The 19,431-nt window shown below is 36.5% G+C and overlaps 1 protein-coding gene across 1 annotated transcript in view; it reads right to left on the minus strand.

Moving 5' to 3' along the window:
- Positions 1–19,431, minus strand: part of SGPP2 (sphingosine-1-phosphate phosphatase 2) — a 133,825-nt gene that overhangs the window by 113,426 nt on the left and 968 nt on the right. The window lies entirely within an intron of this gene.

Consider the following 19,431-nt stretch of genomic DNA (forward strand, 5'->3'; position numbering starts at 1 on the left):
TATTTTTTGTCTTTCTATTCTCAGCATTTAACAGTGCCAGGAAAACAGTAGTTATTTAATAAATTTAATATATAATAAAAACTTACTCGATAAATTTAAAAGTATTAAAGGATGCATTTTCATTATTTCCCAAAAGAGAAAGAATACAATAGAAGGGAATGGGTCAGAAATTACAGTTTATCAAAAAACGTGCCTATGACGATTTCTTGGGGGCATTTAGGGGGCACAGTAGCTAGAGTGTCAGACATGGATTCAGATAATCTCATGTTCATGAGTTTAAATCTGGATTCAAAAACACGTATTAATTTTTTGTGACCCTGGGTAAGTCACTTCACCCTGTTTCCCTTGGTTTCCTCACATGTAAAAATGAGATGGAGAAGGAATTGGAAAGCTATTTCAGTATCTTCACCAAGAAAATTAAAACTGGGGTCACAAAGAGTCAGATACAACTAAAGGGACTGAACAACAACAGATACTGCAAGTGTTAATTCATATGACTTGTAGCTTGTGACAATAAAATCTTTATAAGGATTATCTGGTTTTTTATAGATGATTTTCTATAACCAACCACATCTTTATTTCCAAACCAGTTGACTGAATGGTACAGAAACTATATATTTTTATTTTGTAAACTATATGACTCATTTACAATAAAAGAGTCTTAAAGGTGCTCCTCAAACAGGGTGTACATGTTAATGTTACATAATATTTGTCAGCTGTTCTATGCAAAATATAATTGGGTTCACAAATGAAATGGCTAACAAAAACTGCATGGTTCATTTCACAGTTTCTTCCTGCTACAAATGCCTTTTTTAAAAAATCAACAAAACTCATCAAACAATGTTATTTGTCTATAAAGGTAGAAATACTACTAAACTGAAAAAAATTCCAATTGCTGCTCATCCAAAGAATTAAGGGGAGCTTTAGAGTGAGTAGCTTTGGGCCATGGCATGTTACCAATGAAGAATTGATGTTAAAAAATATTTGTTATCCCTAGCCCAGAACTGAAGCTCAGTATCTTCCTAACTCCATCTAAGTACTAGGAGGCTTCTCACAAAAGGTCTCTTTGATTTGTACCCCCTGAAAAGCTTTCATAATCCTCATCAAAGGACAGAGCTATAGTTCCAGCCTGTCTGGGGGTTCCATAGGTAGATGTACTTAAAATAGTTTGTGTTATTGGTTTCAGATTGTATCCTGCTTTAAAATAATATTTTCTTTTCTTTTAAAAAATAATAATGTGGGGGGTGGCTAGGTGGTGCAGTGGATAGAGCACCGGCCATCGAGTCAGGAGTACCTGAGTTCAAATCCGGCCTCAGACACTTAATAATTACCTAGCTATTTGGCCTTGGGCAAGCCATTTAACCCCATTGCCTTGCAAAAACTAAAAAAAATTAAAGAAATAATAATAATAATGTGCTTTATTGATCTATAGATTAAAGCTATCCCAAAAAAGATTTTGTAGTTGCTTCATCTCTTATTCAACAGGTATACTGACATCTAAACTCAAGGGACTCTAGAAGCTGTGCTAACTTTTCAGATGGAATATTTAATCCACAAGGAAAACCAGACAATATTTAGTTTAGGCTTCAAAATTATAACTAGTGTCCGAATACTGGTTCTTTTTAACTCTGGATTTGTCCTTCCACTATAGTTCTCCTCTAATGTCTTACTGTGGTTTGGAGATGACCTGAAGTACTTAAAGGTTAAGGTAGAAATGGAAAATCCCTCTATTCTTCTTGAAAAATAGTCAACCATGGCTTTTGCCATTTATGCTCTTTGACAATATTAATGGTAATAGAGAAGATCATGAAAACATAACAGCCTGAAACACATGACCTGATCACTCATTATCGTAGGAGAATAGATTGTTCTCATTTGACTCACATTGCATTCAAGGATCAAACTAGCCTAGGATGATTGAGATTTTTGAAACACGGTATTTCTGTGTGTGCCATCTCCTCCTCTTCCATAGCAACTAGGATCCCTAAACCTCATCAGCATATATCATCACGAGGAAAAATTACCTCCAGAGCATTGTAATCTTGAGGCTACCTTCTTAGTGTTTCCCTTATCCCAATTCTTGGGAGATAGACCCAAACTCTCTAAGGGACAGAAAGTTTTCTCTCTCAGTGATGGTTTTCCATCATAGTCATGTCCAGCGTTTTGTGATTTCTTTTGGGGGTTTTCTTGGGAAAGATACTGAAATGGTTTGCCATTGCCTTCTCCAGCTTAACTTTGCAGATGAGGAAACTGAAGCAAACAGAGTTAAGTGAATTGCCCAGGGTCACATAGCTAGGAAGTATCTGAGGCCAGATATAAACTCAGGAAGAGAAGTCTTCCTGATTTTTTGCCCAGTGCTCTTATCTGCTGTCTTCTCCCAATATGTCCTCATACATATTTGGGCTATCCTTTGTGGTATCACCAAACTATTCCCCAAATGAATTTGGTGTAGACATAAGAATTCTAAGTTATGTCTCTTTTCAGTCTTGGTATCTATCTATCTATATATGTATATACATATATATATATATATATATATATATATATATATATATATATGTGTGTGTGTGTGTGTAGCATACATAATTTCAAAGTCTCTCTATAGAAGTCCAGGTTTAAGGTTGTTGAAAGAAGTACTCTGCCACAATGGTGTCAAACTCCATCAGAAATAGTCCACTAAACTATGATACTTGCTGTTACATATTGACTTAGAAAACTACATATTACAATTATCAGTGTCTTACTGTATTTTATGTTTTGCTAAATATCTCCCCATTATATTTTAATATAATTTCCACTATAGGTACTGTAGTGTTTCTAAGAGTCTGCAGATTAGGGATTTGATACCTCTGCCCTACAATAATACTTTCTACTGATATACTGGAATCTCCATTGCATCTCTAATACTGTTGATACTGTAATCTCTGTGGACAAGGAAGCACTGACTCAGTGAATAAAAGTATAGGACCTTGAGTTGGGGAAATCTGAGTTTAAATTTGGCCTCACAGGGTGGCTAGGTTGCCCAGTGGATAGAGCACTTGCCCTGTGGATAGGGCACTTGCCCTGGAGTCAGGAGTACCTGAGTTCAAATCCAGCCTTAGATACTTAATAATTACCTAGCTATGTGGCCTTGGGCAAGCCACTTAAACCCACTGCCTTGAAAAAAAAACTAAAATAAAAAATTAAATAAATAAATAAATAGAATTGGCCTTAGATATTTACTAGAAGCTAGTTAAGGAAGCCATGTGAACTTATTTGCCTCTGTTTCCTCACTTGTAAAATAAGTTAAGAGAAAAAAATGGAGAGCATGAAGAGTTGAACATGACAGAACAAAAGGAAAGCATATCAAAATGCCATAATAAGAGATAGCATATATATATAGTGCTTTAAACTTTAGAAAGCATGTTATACATGGGGTGCTAAATAAATACCACCTGCAAAAAAGACTTATTAGGCAATATCTTTTAAGAGTTATGTAAAATTTTTGAAAGGCAATATTGTTCAATATCAAAATAATAGCCCAAGATTCAATTAGAAGATCAACATAAAGAAGGTTGAAAAGGACTCTTTTCAACTAAATTACCTATAAGTCTGCTATTAAGCCTTATTACCAATTTGTATGGAGGGAGGTGGGCATACAGGAACCTTGTAGAAGATATACCAAAAGGTATATCTTTTCTATTTTTGAATAGAAAAAAGAAAAGAGTTTTGCAGGTGAAAGAGTTAAGCGAGAAAACTAATCTATGTTTGAGACTTTCTGCCTTATGGTCATGGGCAAGCTACTGTCTGGTTTCAGTTCATACCAGCTATGTTGTGTTTCAGATATACCAAGAATAAAATAAGTAAGAATGATGATGACCTTACAAAAAATATCAATACTGTGTAGCCTTTGAATCAGTTTTGTAGTCATAACTTATTGTGTAGGGCAAATATATTAAATAGATCTAAACAAGATGTCCTTTTTCTCCTTGTGGGGTCTTCAAACTAAGCCTTTTTTTGATGACCAGGCTAAATTCTCCTTTCAATTCATGGTCATCACTCTCCTGTTAGGAGTCCTGCTCCATGAACCTATCTCATTCCTCAAATGATTGCTTGAATCTGTGTCTGAAATGAAAGTACATGTCTTTGCAAAGGTCTCTCATTACCATGTTTGTTCAGTAACAGATACTTTAATGTTTCCTGTATTCTGACCTTGCCTAAAATGTAGCAAGGTCAGGGGTTAGCTGAAGATAAACAAAATATTAGAGGAGAGCAATGATCCAGATCTTTTTCTGAATATTAAGAATTTTCTGGGGGGGGGGCAGCTATGTGGCACAATGGATAAAGCACCAGCCCTGAGGTCAGGAGGACCGGAGTTCAAATTCAGCCTCAAACACTTAGTACTTCCTTAACTGTATGATCTTGGATAAGTTACTTAACACCATTGCCTTGCAAAACAAAAAAAATTTCCAAACTGGGAGCTCTGGCCTATTTTGTTTGTACCATCAATTCTTGTTAATACTATAAATACCATCAAATAGCTGAAGAAGGGTATGAGCCATATGGGCCTTTGCTAAAAAATGAGCTACTATAATAGGGTATGACTGATCATATAACCAGAAAGAAGGTAACCAGGGAGGAGGTGGTAGTGGCTGATGACCAAGCAAAAAGATCCCCACCCAGAAATGCCCTATTCCCTCCCTTCCATCTGAAGAGATAGGCAAATCCAGGTCTTCTCAATCCAGCTGGGAGAGGGAGCATAACGAATGTTGGCTAGTCAACTTTATACAGCAACACTCAAAAGTGTTACAGTACGACAACAATCTCAAAGCTAGCTGAGTGACAGCAAACATAAAGGGGCTATCAGTACAAATCCCTAGTTTGGGGTTATTTTCAGCTATTCTCAGACAAGTCTAAGTCTTTTAGTCAATTACTTACTTGAAAGCATATATAGTCAGTCCTCTTTATCAAATTTACAGAGGAGACAAATATAGTAGCATGGCTTACATATTGGTCGACGGAATAAGGATCCAGAGATCTCAAAACACTTAGAAAGTGGATGAAATCTTAAAAGGATTAAATTTAATAGGGAAAAAAGTAATAGATTTTTATTAATTTTAGAAGGGCAAAATGCATCTGTGTTCAATAAAATTAACCTCAATAACTATTAGATCAATAATGAGAAATATAAAGACTTTAGATTTGGGGATAAGAATTCTTTATTTGGTAAAAAAAATGGGGGGAAAACTGAAAAGCACAAAGGCTGAAACTGGGCAAAGGCCAGTATCTTACAACATTTACCATGCATGATAAGGTCAAAATGGATATATGACCTAAATATAAAGAGAAGAAATGAGAAGAACAAGTAATATATTACTTATCACTTACTGAATCAATCATACTGGATCAATCAACCACCAAATGCCTCTCTTGTGCCAGACACTGTACAAGATTCAGGGGTACAAATATAAAACTGAGACACTTCTTGTCCTCATGGAGTTTACCTTGTGATGGAATAGAAGCATCAGTTCATGCAAGGACACTGTTGTGTTAGTTAACTAGAAGCTCTATGTAAGCCTACAATAAGTCAGTGCTGACTGAAAAAAGATTCAATCTTTTGCTTCATTAATTGGTCACCATACTATCAAAAACAAGTCCCTGCTTCTGTTGCCATCTGTGGTTCTGTGTCTAGTTCTGGGCACCATTTTAGAAGGAATATTGAGAAATCGAAGCATGTCAGACAGGTTAGTAGGAAGATTGAGAGTCATGTTATACAATGAATAGTTGCAAAAAGAATACAAAGATCAAGCATTTGAGGTAACATGACCCACTTGATCTGGAAGAAGGAAGCCTTGATTTCAACTTGGTCCCTTAGCATCTATGTGATTTTGGTTCAATTATTTCATCTCTCTGGGTCTGTTTCCTCATCAGTAAAATGAATGGGTTGGATTAGATGACTTCTAAATTTCATTCCATCTCAAAAATCTATGATTCCAAGGAATATGGATTAGATTATGGAGTGACTGAATAAGTCATGGTATATGAACAAAATAGAATACTATTGTTCTATAAGAATTGATCTTAGTATGGTTTTAGAGCAATGGGCACAACCACAGAGGAGAAAATTTTGACACATGATGAGAAAGAGCTTTCTAATTGTTATAGCTATCCAAAAACACCATGGAAAGCCTTGAATTGATGATTTCCCCATCAATAAAATATTCACATAAAGGCTTTATATAAAAGCAAAGATCAACCTGATTCTCCTCTCCACTCTCCCCATTGAGAAAGCCTGAGAGGCAGCTAGGTGGTGCAGTGGATAAAGCACCAGCCCTGGAGTCAGGAGTACCTGAGTTCAAATCTGGTCTCAGACACTTAATAATTACTTAGCTGTGTGGCCTTGGGCAAGCCACTTAACCCCATTGCCTTGAAAAAAAAAACCTAAAAAAAAAGAGAGAAAGCCTGAAAAGCAAAATCCCAATTATAAGCATGTATAATAAAAAAATTCTCACATTGTCCATATCCAAAAAAAAAAGGTCTTAATTTGTACCCTGAATCCCATTACCTTTTCAGTAAGAGATGGGCAGAATGTTTCATCACAAGTTCTCTGAAATTGTGATTGGTCATTGTATTAATAGAGTTTCTACATCTTTTAAAATTGTTTATCTTTACAACATGGTTGTTATAGCATAATTTTTTTTTCTGTTTACCTTCCTGTACCTTAGTTCATACAATTCTTCCCAAATTGCTCTAAAACCATACTAAGATCAATTCTTATAGAACAATAGTATTCTATTTTGTTCATATACCATGACTTATTCAGTCACTCCATAATTCATGGGCACCCCTTTGATTTCCAATTCTCCGCCACTACAAAAAAAAGCTGCTATAAATATTTTTGTGGATATGGGTCCAGTTACTCTTTGTTTAATCTCTTTAGGGTATAAAGCTAACAGAAGCTCAGTAGGGTCAAAAGGTATACATAGCTTTTGTGGGATAGTTTCCAATTGCTTTCTGGAAAGTCCCTTATTCTGAATGCAAAACATAGTTAAATAAATAGGAGAAAACTTTCCACCACCCATTAAACACAGGCTATCTCAACCATGAAGGCCCTAAGCTAAGTTCTTTATTGCTTTCCTGATCAATCCATACAGTTTTAGAGCAAGTGGGGTGAGACAATCAAGAAGAAATGCAGAAGTTGGTGAGACTGAAATAATACAAATTAGAAGCAACTCACTAGAGAATTAGAACGGAAAAGAACATGGGAGGACAGCACAATTTCTTTACTAGGAAACCCTGGTAAAGATACTAGTAGCACTATGCTATCATGAGATTCTTTGCTTCCAGCAAAAAGATCATGTTGGACACAAGGCAAGAATACTTATGTTGAAGGCATAATTCTTATCAATTGCAAAAATGGTTTAATAATTAATGAATATAGCAACAGAAACAAAAATGATTTTTTAGAACTAAAAACAGAGAAATGTATGGGCCATTATATCTCAAATTTAATTTCCAAGGCACACAAAATTGTGCCAGATTTATCTTTACTCCCCATAACAAAGCACAATAGATTTACTTTTTTTTATAACTTTATTTTAAAAATAAATATAACTATATAACTTTACAATGTTCAATTTTTTAAAAATTACTGCATGAAGAAAAAAATCAATAAGGTGGTGCTTTATGTTAACAAAAGCTTAGTCAACTATATAAGAACAGAAGCCATTACATAAAAATACCAACTTCCTTGCTCAAGCAAAGAATACATCTCTCTTTTATCTTAATACTGAAACAAATACATAATGAAATAGTCAAATGGGTAGATACTGTACAGATTCATAATCTCAGAAGCATTCCTATCAATTTAGCTGACAACCTGGTATGGAACTGTCAACATAAATAGAAGAGAAATGTAAATAAAACAATGTACACAGGGAGTATGTATGTTGATGTCTGTAGATTCACCAATACTTTTTAGTGACAACTAAACTCAGTGTTTCTTCTGAGACAAAAAAAACAGAGTCATAGATTTAGAGCAGGAGGGACCTAGAGACTCATCTTTTTCAACTCCTTTTTTTTCTTTTGAATTTACAAACACCCCCCCCAGAGAATATTTCCATATACAAAGTAGAATTAAAAAAAGATTATATGTAAAACCATAACTCTCTATTACATATAACTTACATTAAAATATTTGTGTATATACATATAGTATATTGTTTGTCTCTTGTTCTCAAAAAAAGATCATGACATCACAGGGAGTTGATGTCATGACATGCATGGGAACTGAATTTGAATGGGAGGGGCGGTTCTAGGCAAAGTCACCAATCTCACTTTCTCCTCCAGAGCCAGGTTCCAATGGCCAGCTATGAATCAGAATGACTGGTGATGGCCCTGGATGCAAGGCAGTCAGGGTTAAGTGACTTGTATTACCCAGCTAATAAATATCAAGTGTCTGAGGGTGGATTTGAATTCAGGTCCTCCTGACTCCAGGGCTGGTGCTCCACTGATCCACTGTGTCTCCCTGTATATACAGATAGATATGTATATACAAACATAGATACATATAGACATAGATACATTTTTGTATAAATATATAAAATCAATTCACCATGTTGCTTTCAACATTCCTGTTGTGTTTTCTTTGTGCTTTTTAGACAAGCTTCAATGAATGTCTTATTTCTTTTCTTCTTCCTCATCTTTTACAAATGAGGAAACTGAGGCAATGAAGAGGTTAAGTGATTTATACAGACTCACAAATCTAGTAGGTCTCAGAGGTAAAATTTCAACCTTGATCTTCCTATATTTCTTTTCTCCCCCATTAGAAATGAGCTCCTTGGGGACAAGTACTGGATTTGTATACCTATCTCTTAGCACAAAATAAGAACTTAATAAACAATGCATTTTTTCAAGTGAAGTCAATAGGTATTTGTTAGGCATCTAATATGTGTCAGTCATTATTAAGTACAGGAAAGAAAGAGTTCAAGATCTCTTGGAGCTGATAGTGTAATGGAAGAGATTACATGCAAATGATCAAGTACAAAAAAGAGCTGTGCAAAATAAACTGAGATTATTTTAGAGATAAGGCATTAATGTGGGATGAGACTGGTAGGAGGTCAGGGTCAGGGAAGGTTTCTAGCAAAAAAGTAGAATTTTAAATAAGACTTGAAAGAAGTTAAAAAAAAAAAGGTAGAGTTAAGAAGAAAAAAATCCTAGGCCTGAGGGACAATCAGGGATAATGCCCCATTAGTGAAAATACCATTGGACCATGCAGCTTGCTCATCAGCTAGCCCTCACATTTGCTACATGATTAATTTGGCTCATTTCTTGGTTATAGATTTTTGAGCACTAATTTTTCATAATATAAAAAGATGAATAAGGTGTGATCCATATGACTAATGTATAAACAGTGTTGAGGTTTTCTTATCTTACTTTTGTCACCACTCTCAAAATTAAACATATCCTACCCTGCTCAAAGGGTACTAGGTTATTTGTGGAAAGTGTTAAAAAAAACCTCACACCCTATACCAAGATAAGATCCAAATGGATACAGGATTTAGACATAAAAAAAAATACTATAAGCAAATTAGAAGATCAAGGACTAGTTTACCTGTCAGATCTATGGAAAGGGAAGCAGTTAATGACTAGGGAAGAGATGGAGAACATCACTAAAAACAAACTAGATGATTTTGATTACATTAAATTAAAAAGCTTTTGCACAGATAAAACTATTGTAACCAAGATCAAAAGAAATGTAGCAAACTGGGAAACAATATTTACAGCTAATGTTTCTGACAAAGGACTCATTTCTAAAATATACAGAGAGCTGAGTCATATTTTAAAAAAAAGCCATTCCCCAACTGACAAATGGTCAAAGGATATGAAAAGGCAATTTACAGATGAGGAGATTAAAGCAATCCATAGTCCTATGAAAAATTGCTCTAAATAATTACTTATTAGAGAAATGCAAATTAAAGTTTCTCTGAGGTACCACCTCATACCTCTCACAGTGGTCAATATGACCAGAAAGGATAATGATCATTGTTGGAAGGGTTGTGGGAAATCTGGGACACTATTACACTGTTGGTGGAGCTGTGAACTCATCCAAACTTTCTGGAGAGAAATTTAGAATTATGGCCAAAGGGCAACAAAAATGTGCATACCCTTTGATCCAGCAATACCACTACTGGGTCTATACCCTGAAGAGATGACGAAAAAGTAAAAGTACCACTTGTACAAAAATATTCATAGCAGTCCTGTTTGTGGTGGCAAAGAACTGGAAATCAAGTAAATGCCCTTCAATTGGGGAATGGCTTAACAAACTGTGGTATATGTATGTCATGGAACACTATTGTTCTATTAGAAACCAGGAGGGATGGGAATTCAGGGAAGCCTGGAGAGATCTGCATGAACTGATGCTGAGTGAGATGAGCAGAACCAGAAGAACACTGTACACCAGTAACTGGGGGGGGGTGATGATCAGCCTTGATGGACTTGCTCATTCCATCAGTGCAACAATCAGGGACAATTTGGGGCTGTCTTCGATGGAGAATACCATCTGTATCCAGAGAAAGAACTGTGGAGTTTGAACAAAGTCCAAGGACTATTTCCTTTAATTTAGGAAAAAAAACCTGATTATCTTATTGTCTGATCTTTCTATCTCTTATACTTTATGTTTCTTCTTTAAGGATATGATTTCTCTCTCATTACAGTCAATTTGGATCAATGTATAACATGGAAACAATGTAAAGACTGACAAATTGCTTTCTGTGGGGGGCAGGGGGAAGGAAGCAAGAGTAGAGGAATTGTAAAACTCAAAATGTTTAATAAAAAAAGAAAGTGTTAAAAATACTCCTCTTCCTTAGAATCTTACTAGATCTTACTAAACTCACTTAGCTCTGTTTGCCTCAGTTTCCTCACCAGTAAAATGAGCTGGAAGAGGAAAAGGCAAACTACCCCTGTGTATCTTTGCCAAGAAAATCTCAAATGAAATCACAAAGAGTTGGGCCTGTCTGAAATCGAAACAGCCACTCCACTCCCAAGTCATTTTACATAACAAAAACACCATCCCCAAAGAATTCCTCACGGGAAGACAAAGAAATACTGATGCAAACCATGGGCATCTGTGAATTTATTGGGTTCCATGAAATTTTGACAGCTCTGCTTCTGCCAAAATCATCTAAAAAATGAATTCAAGTCCTTTTTTTTTCTTATTTCTATAGGGTTCAAATTTGGAGGATCTTGTATAATTTAGTGAATTTGATGAATTGTATAAGGATCTGGAAACTTCCTTCTTTTTCTTCTTTCCTTTCTTCCTTCCATCTTATAAATGAGGAAACTGAGGCAATGGAGAGATTAAGTGATTTATACAGAATCACAAATCTAGTAGGTCTCAGAGGTAAAATTTGAACCCTGATCTTCCTATGATTTGTTCTCTCCCCCATTAGAAGTGAGTTTCTGGGGGTCAAGGACTATGTTTCTATACCTATTTCCATACCACCTTTCTAGAGAAAGAAAAAAGAACGTGATCCATCCCAAACACAGAGCTGATGGTATCTGAATACAGACTGGAACATACTTTTTTTCCTTCTCTCACTTTATTTTTTTTTTTGAGGTTTCTCTATCTTTGTAGGGGAGAGAGGGGATTATGCTTACTTTTACAACAAGACTATTGTTCTTTAAGACTATTATTCTAATGTGAAAAATAAAGGGGGGAAAACAGAAAATTCTGTCAAAAAAAAGAAATCTACTATTCATTTTTATCTTCACTATTAAGGTACTCATCGAAATTTCTCAGTTCTTAAAGGCCCCCACTTCCACTCTACCACAGACATTTGTCAAAATGACCTTGCTATCACTTTAAACCACTCATCTTCAAGGTCTGAATTCTGAAATGCCCTTTTCTGACCAATTGCCTTAAAACCTTACTCATTTTTTTTATTTTTTACTCTCATTGTAAGCCCAATTTCTTGATTCTTCCAACCTTGTTCTTAACTCACTACTACTTTTGATCCTATGATATGCTAAGACATTTCAACCCTCTTCTCCCAACTTAAATCCCTTCTCCTTGATCTATACACTACTTCCTGCCTTACTAAGGCTCAACCTTGGCTAACCTTTACCATTACTTGCTTCCATCCTATTCCAAAGTTGCTGAGTTATCACTGGAAGAAATTATGCTGACCTGGCTCATTACAAATGTATGTGAATGAACATTAACTGAGTTCTCCCTGCTCAGCAACAAACTCACACTCCTCCCAGAAGCACTTCCAAATCTTCCCTTCCATTTACTCAAGCTCAAGACTACCTGCTCTATCCTCACTTCCAGACAATTATTCACATTTTATTGGTTGAAACTATTTAAAGTAAAAACACTCAGGCTTATTCCTCTGCTTTTGATTATCACCTATGCTCCCTTCCTTCAGGATCAGAGGATCTTCTTTGTTAAAACTAATGTGTATACTACTTCATTTCCTCTCATCTCTTCTCTTCCCTCCCCTGGGACTTTGTTCTAATAATTTAATCAAATCAACCTCTTTAATTCCTTTGCCCCTCTCAATCAAAGATCCCATCTCTTCCTTTTCAGTGCCAAATTAAAGTTATTAGCTTCTTTCCTCACTCCCCATTTAACCCCATTGAAATCTAACTTTAGTTTTTTCCATTTTTCCAAAATAGCTTTCCAGAAGATCACTATTTGCTTCACTATCACCAAATCCAGGAGGTTTTAGTCATCTTCCTTGATCATGCTGAGGCATTTGGCACTCCAGCCTCCTTCTTTGGTTGACTGATGGTTCTCTTTATATCATCTGTCTGACCAATTCTTCTTTATCTCCTTGGCTGGTTTCTCATCCTGCTTCCCTTGAGTATGGTTCTTTTTCAGTGTTCAGTTCCAGGGAGATCTCTGGCTCCCATTGTTTCCACTATCCCCTCTATGCAAATCACTCTCATATCTGTTTCTCCAACTCTCCCCCGAACTCCACCCTTTCAGTTAAATCTCAACTCAATTTTCAGACCTCTCCAGTTTCTATTTGTTTCTGTCAGGAGCTATAAAAGGAATGCATTCCTCACTCCCATTCTCTTTCTGTGGAAGCTCCTCCCTTCAAGATCCAATTTATATATCTCATTTCCTTCATGAAAACTTCTATCCAATATCCACTTCATGGCCTTCTCCCTTTCCTCTACTGGCTCACAAAGTTTTGTGAGTCTCTCCTTTACACTTAGAGCATTCTCATGTATTATAATTATTTTTGTATTTTTTCTTTCTCTACCATAAACAGTTGATAAATTTCTTGAAAGCATGGCATGAACATGCTATGTACCTACATTAGAAATCACTCAGCTTTCCACACTATACCTTGTAGATATTTAATAAATGCTGAATTGATAATGAAGTTATAAGTTTTTAAAAGAATACATAGTAAAATTGACAGAATCATAGTATGGAGTTGTCTTTAAAAACAGCAACTTGAAAGAGGCCTTACTCTAGGGATTATTAGTGTAATTGTTTTATAGTAAGAATTCTAAGATGCAAAGACTTGGTAAAGGTTTCATAACTGGTGGGTGGAAGAGCTGAGATTAGAATTCAGATCTCCTTGACTCTGTCCTATCATCTTTTCACTCCTCAAACTGGTCCAAAAGCAGAAGGCTACATCTTGAAGATCGGTAAACAGATTTGCACTGACATCTTAGGAAGAATATTTAGCAAATCCTGAGGTTTTTAAAGATTTCCCTACTTCTATACTCCCCAAAATTTAACTTTAGAAATAGTTAGAAAGACTGCCTATAGAGATCATCAACATAAAAGTGTTTATTATTATTTGGAGAGACTCTAAAGCAATAATTAATGATGGGGAAACCCACAAATTACAAACTTGATGCTAACTTAGTGAGTAAGCAAAAGTGATGAAAATTAAAGATATTCTAGGGAGAGCTGTTGCCCTGGTCTAGATCAAGCCTCTAGAAGTAAATTGCCACTCTGAATAAAGACCTTTCTTGGGACTGATTGTCCTTTCGATCATAACACCTTGTGAATGAGGTTACCCACCACCCAAGACACACTCATAGAGCCCCATTAGAAGGACTGCATAGGTAGCTAACCCCTTTTTCCACCTCAGTCAATACTCATAGCTTCCAAAGGCTAACCAGGGTGGTATCCTATCCTCTTCCTTGATGTCAGTCAAAGCCTATGAAAACTCTTGTTATTAATTCTGGCCAAAGAGATAAGTGAAGGAAGCCTCATCTGATGCTCCATCTTGAAATAGAGATAATACTGAATTTATGAGGGTCAATTAGTACAGTCTGATTGAGGATGGGAGAAATGGAACTTAAGGATAAATTTAGGTTTTGTGAAGAACTCACCAACCATTCTCTCAGAGGGGAGGTAAGAAAAGTTTAAATTTTAATTCAAAGGTTGCCCGGTTTACAATTTACCACAAAATATTCACAAGCTAATACAAAAAAGTTCACAGGTAACTATAAAAAGCTCACAACTTCCTACCAAAGGCTCACAGGTTAGGTTCTTTGGAGAAGCAACAAAGAGAGTAAGTTAACCAGTAGAAGTAGGAAGAGGGGAGATTTTGGGGAATCATGCTCCCCTTGATGAGGGAAGAAATTGGTAGTGTCATAAAGATAAGAGTTCTTTTGAAAGTGCACAACTCAATGATTAATCTTGGAGTTGGAAAACCTCAGGATTTTTATTTTACAAGCCTGCAAAATTCACAGATTAAACTTTTCCTGGAGACAATAAACTGCTTGAGGACAGGCTGAATAACAAAGGTCTAGGTAAGAGTGCCAGAGGGAAAAGAGAGGAAGGAAAACAGCCATAAGAGCTGGCTGGGCTTAGACTCTATTGAATCCAGCCAAATGCAGCTGAGGTCATAGTTCTACAGGAGCATGAGGTTCTAGCTTAGAGAGAGAAAGTGGCCATCTTGCAAAGAAGAGAGGAAAGGAGAACTCCACTGCAGAATACCTTGCTTAAAGGGTGATTCTTGGGGAATTATTTAGCACTAGGCTCCAAGTATTCTCCAATAGAAATGCCACAGGAGCACCCCACCAAGGAGTGGTTAAGACAACACCCATCATGCATGAGTGGCATTTTACCAGTTGGTTTTTCCTGAACCAAAGGGTGTGGTCTTCATGTCCAACATGGCCATTTATTTCTCTGTGCCCTGCTTCACCCTCAGCAGGCTGACTTCCCATCAGAAGACAAGCAAGCAGAGAATAGGTAGTAGAGAAGAGCAAAAGGAGGAGACTTTGGGGGGAAGCTGAGGAGTGAGCTGAGCTTTTAAGGAGGGGGAAAGACAAGTTTATGAGGGGCAGTAGTTCAAAGAACAGAGTTGAGGTAAATTGGGACAGGCTGGTGAGGAGTGGGAGCTCAAAGACTAATCCCTTCAGGCTAAGACAGAGATCCATTGTTTTATTGATAACCTAGACAATGGGATGGGGACAGGGAGGCTACAGGGTCAATACAGAGGGTACAGATTAATAACTATAAAATGTTTCTCTGTTCGATTTCCCCTACATCATCAGTAGAAAGTAGATCACCTAATATTGACTGGAGTGAAATTTTCATGAACCAGCTTATGAAACCATCTACTGTGGTGTGGAAAAGAATAAGAATTGTATCATTCAATTATACATGTATAACCTATGGCCATTAGTTGCTATCCCAGGGTGTGGGGGTGAGGGAATGGTGGAAGAGAGAAAAAAATGTTGAAAATTATCTTAACATATTATTTGAAATATATACATATATATATATGTATATGTAAAATTATAAAATTCCATGGTAAGTTTGGATGGTTTCTGCAAGAACAGAGAATATCAGAGGGAATGAAGTCACAATAATATGTTGTAGCATGTTTTATATACATAATTGAGAATCTGTAGCAGGAAGGTGGGGGGAGGGAAGGAAAATTTATTAAGGGCCTACAATGTGCTAGTACTGTACTTAGCACTTTATAAATATTATCACATTTGAAACTTCCAAGAATTCTGGGAAGTAGGTGCTATTATTATTTCCATTTTACAATTAAGGAGTCATAGGTTAAAAGATTTGCTTAGGGTCATGCAGCTAGGAAATGACCCAGGTTGGATTTGAATTCAAGTCTTGACCCTGCACTGACCTATTGTGCCATTTAGCTACTTTAGAAAGAAGGCTAATTGATTGTTTCCCTAGTTTATGTCTCTTTTGAGAAATGATGTGAAAGCAAAGGATGAAATGAAAATGAGAATCTTTAGATTTGGGGCAACTAGATGGAACAGTAGATAGCGTACTGGGCTTGAAATCAGGAAGACTCATCTTTTGAGTCCCAATCTGTTCTCAGATACTTACTAGCTGTGTGACCAGGGGCATGTTCCTTATCTGTAAAAAGAGTTGGATAACCAAATAACAACCCACTCCACTATCTTTTTTTCAGGAAAAACCTCAAAATGAGTTAGAGGGGACTGAACAACAATACAACAAAGATTTCAAAGAGTTCAAATGATAAAGTCTTTCTAATGCTCACCTTCCACCCCTTCAAAAGTAAAGATAACTTCCCAGTAATTATCCTAGTAGGTATTATCAACCTTAGGAGAACAAACCTTCTGTTATGTTAAAATATACTAGTTTGATTTGAGATGCATTTTTTTTAGGTTTTTTTTTTTTTTTTTTTTGCAAGGCAAACAGGGTTAAGTGGCTTGCCCAAGGCCACACAGCTAGGTAATTATTAAGTGTCTGAGACCAGATTTGAACCCAGGTACTCCTGACTCCAGGGCCGGTGCTTTATCCACTAGCCACCTAGCCACCCCTCCCTTGTTTCTTTCACCAGAATACATAGAACATAATTTTTTTCTCTTTATTGATTTTGCAGTTTTCTCACCTTTTTGATTCAATTTGGAAATGTTATGACCTGCACTGAATTTTAAGTCCAGTCTATTTTGTAGATCATAAAAGGAGGTATAAAGAAATGGTTGTGATGGTCAGAGAGATCACTCATGATGACAAGTTTTTTAAGAATGAGAATTACTACCATTCAAATTTATCACTAATACAAAGAATTCAGGGTGTATTCAAGAATCAAACTTTGCCAGTGTTGTTGGCAATAGCTTTGCACAGGATAATCTTAGGCATATACACTACCCAAATAACTCCAGATTTGCAAAGAGTGGTGACATTGGAATGTATTCCTCTGCTTAGAGAGGCAAGAAAGAAAAGCTGAAGTTGTATTCTGAAAACCTACTTGAATAAATTACGGGCAATGTCAAGGATCTAACTTTTCTTGGTTTTGCTTCAGTTTTGTCTGACAAGGGTCTTCCTCTAAATAGAGGTGAATGAGTTAACCGAGGTGGGGAATCTTTTTTCTCCCAAAGGCCATTTAGATATTTATAGCATCATTCCCTGCTATAGTTGACCAAATATTTAATTAATTCGCTCCTAAAAAGCTCCAAGATTTATTGAATTTTGAGTCCCACCTGAGGTTGCCATGGCAGTATCAGATGCCTGAAAGGAAGAAATGAGTTTTCTTCATACTCCACTGATTCCATAATTTAAAAATCACATTATGGTAATCTTAGAAGGGAGCATAAAGTTGTGGTTAAACCTTATTATTATTATAAAAAAGAAGAAAATGGGAATCCTGAAATGTTAAGTGACTTAAAACCACATAGCTAGTTAACAGTAGCCAGATATGCTCTTTCCATTAACAATCAACCAACAAGTATTTTGGTATAGGTGTCCCTATCTCATTCAAACTGTAAGTTCATGGCCATTCTCATGAATGAAACTCTGACTGACTTTGACCTGGTCTGTTTCCAACTTTGGCTGGTTTGTCCCTCTTGAGGCAGTCTGATGATTCTCCATTCCCAGGGATTTGTACTGGAGCTGCCTTTATCCCTTATGGTAGCTCAGAACTGAATTCAAGTGATCACCACTAGTAATAGAGGTTAAAGGCATCTTCCACCACATCTCATCAACAATTATTTCTTAAGTACCTTTAAAAGGAATTGTCCCCCCAGAAAATAAAAAAAATAAAAAAAAGGAATTGTCCCAGCTGCCTCCCACTTACCTTGGTATAAATTCTACATCTGACATTAGCTGTGAGACCATGAGGAGGACAGGGGAAGGGAAAGGCACCTGCCTTTTCTAAGTGTCATCATCTACATCTATAAAATGAGAATAATAATTTCCATAGCAAGCCCGTCTTTTACAAGGCTGTTATATCCACCTGAGTTAGTGCTTGCAGTGTGCTATATAAACCTTTAAAAGCACTTAAATATGAAGATTGGCAAGATAGAGTGGAAAGAATTCTAGTTTCCAATTCCACCACTCATACTTGAGCTGTGGAACTGAGTTCAAACTCCAAGTTTTCATTTCTTCATCTGTAAAATAGGGGTAATAAGATTCATATTACCCACCTCTAAAGGTTCTTCTCAAATGGCATCCCAAGCTTTAAAACTGCCCTAAGATTCTTGGGACACTATTATGGAAAATAAGTAAAGAAATTGTTCTGGATTTCTAGGTTACATGTTTTGTTGTGTCATACAAGGGTGAAGCAAAGTATAGACACAACTAAAATATATATGGAAGCATCTGAATACATGATTTCTTTTCTTTTTGAAGTCAAGTATTGAAGAAAGAAGAAAGAAAAAAAATGCCAAAAAGCAAAACAAAACCCTGTTCCAAGTCTGCCAAAGCTCTAACTGTAACAGGGAGAACAGATGGGGGGAAGGGAAATGAAGGTTCTAAGATAAGCTCCTAGAAAGAGCAAATGGACCACAAACAAGACTAAAAAAGAAGAATACTAAAGCCCCATAAGAGGGTGTAGAATTTTTAATTCATTCCATATACATCAAAGCATAAGGTTTATCACCTATATTTTTCTTAGTCTCAAAATATATACTATAAAAACTATCTGTTTCTCCCAAAGAGTAAACTCTGCAACTTACAGAAAATAGCAGTTTGTCTTAATGTCTGTGCCCCAGTTGACTCTCCACTGAGTAACCACAGCCATTGCAGGTGGCCAGGTGACATCTTTCTGCTGTATCAACTTGCAACAAGCCAATCCTGGCAGATTTGTAAATCACATCCAGGTCAACCTGCTCTCATCCCTGGCAGGCTGACAGCTAGCTGAAGGATGTGTCATTTCTGTAGGGGAACACTGTAGTTTAGAGTCTGTGTTTCCTTGGTCCTGCCTAGACAAAACAGGGTTACCTAACCATGGCCACCAAGAAGCACTGTGGCAGCAAATTGTGTAAGCCTAGGGGAAGGGAAAGGAGTACATTGTTCTTTGAGACACCCTTTTAAAAAGTGGCACTTGAGAACCAGCAGAATGAAAGGACATAGGCAGCTGAAGAAGTAAACCTAAGGCTTTGAAGGACAGTTCCTTTCTCTCCCAAACAGGATGCTCACTGAAAGGTCTGAATTGGATCAATGTATACCATGGAAACAATGTAAAGACTGACAAATTG

The sequence above is a fragment of the Macrotis lagotis genome, chromosome 6 (assembly GCF_037893015.1).
Source record: "Macrotis lagotis isolate mMagLag1 chromosome 6, bilby.v1.9.chrom.fasta, whole genome shotgun sequence".
NCBI lineage: Eukaryota > Metazoa > Chordata > Mammalia > Peramelemorphia > Peramelidae > Macrotis > Macrotis lagotis.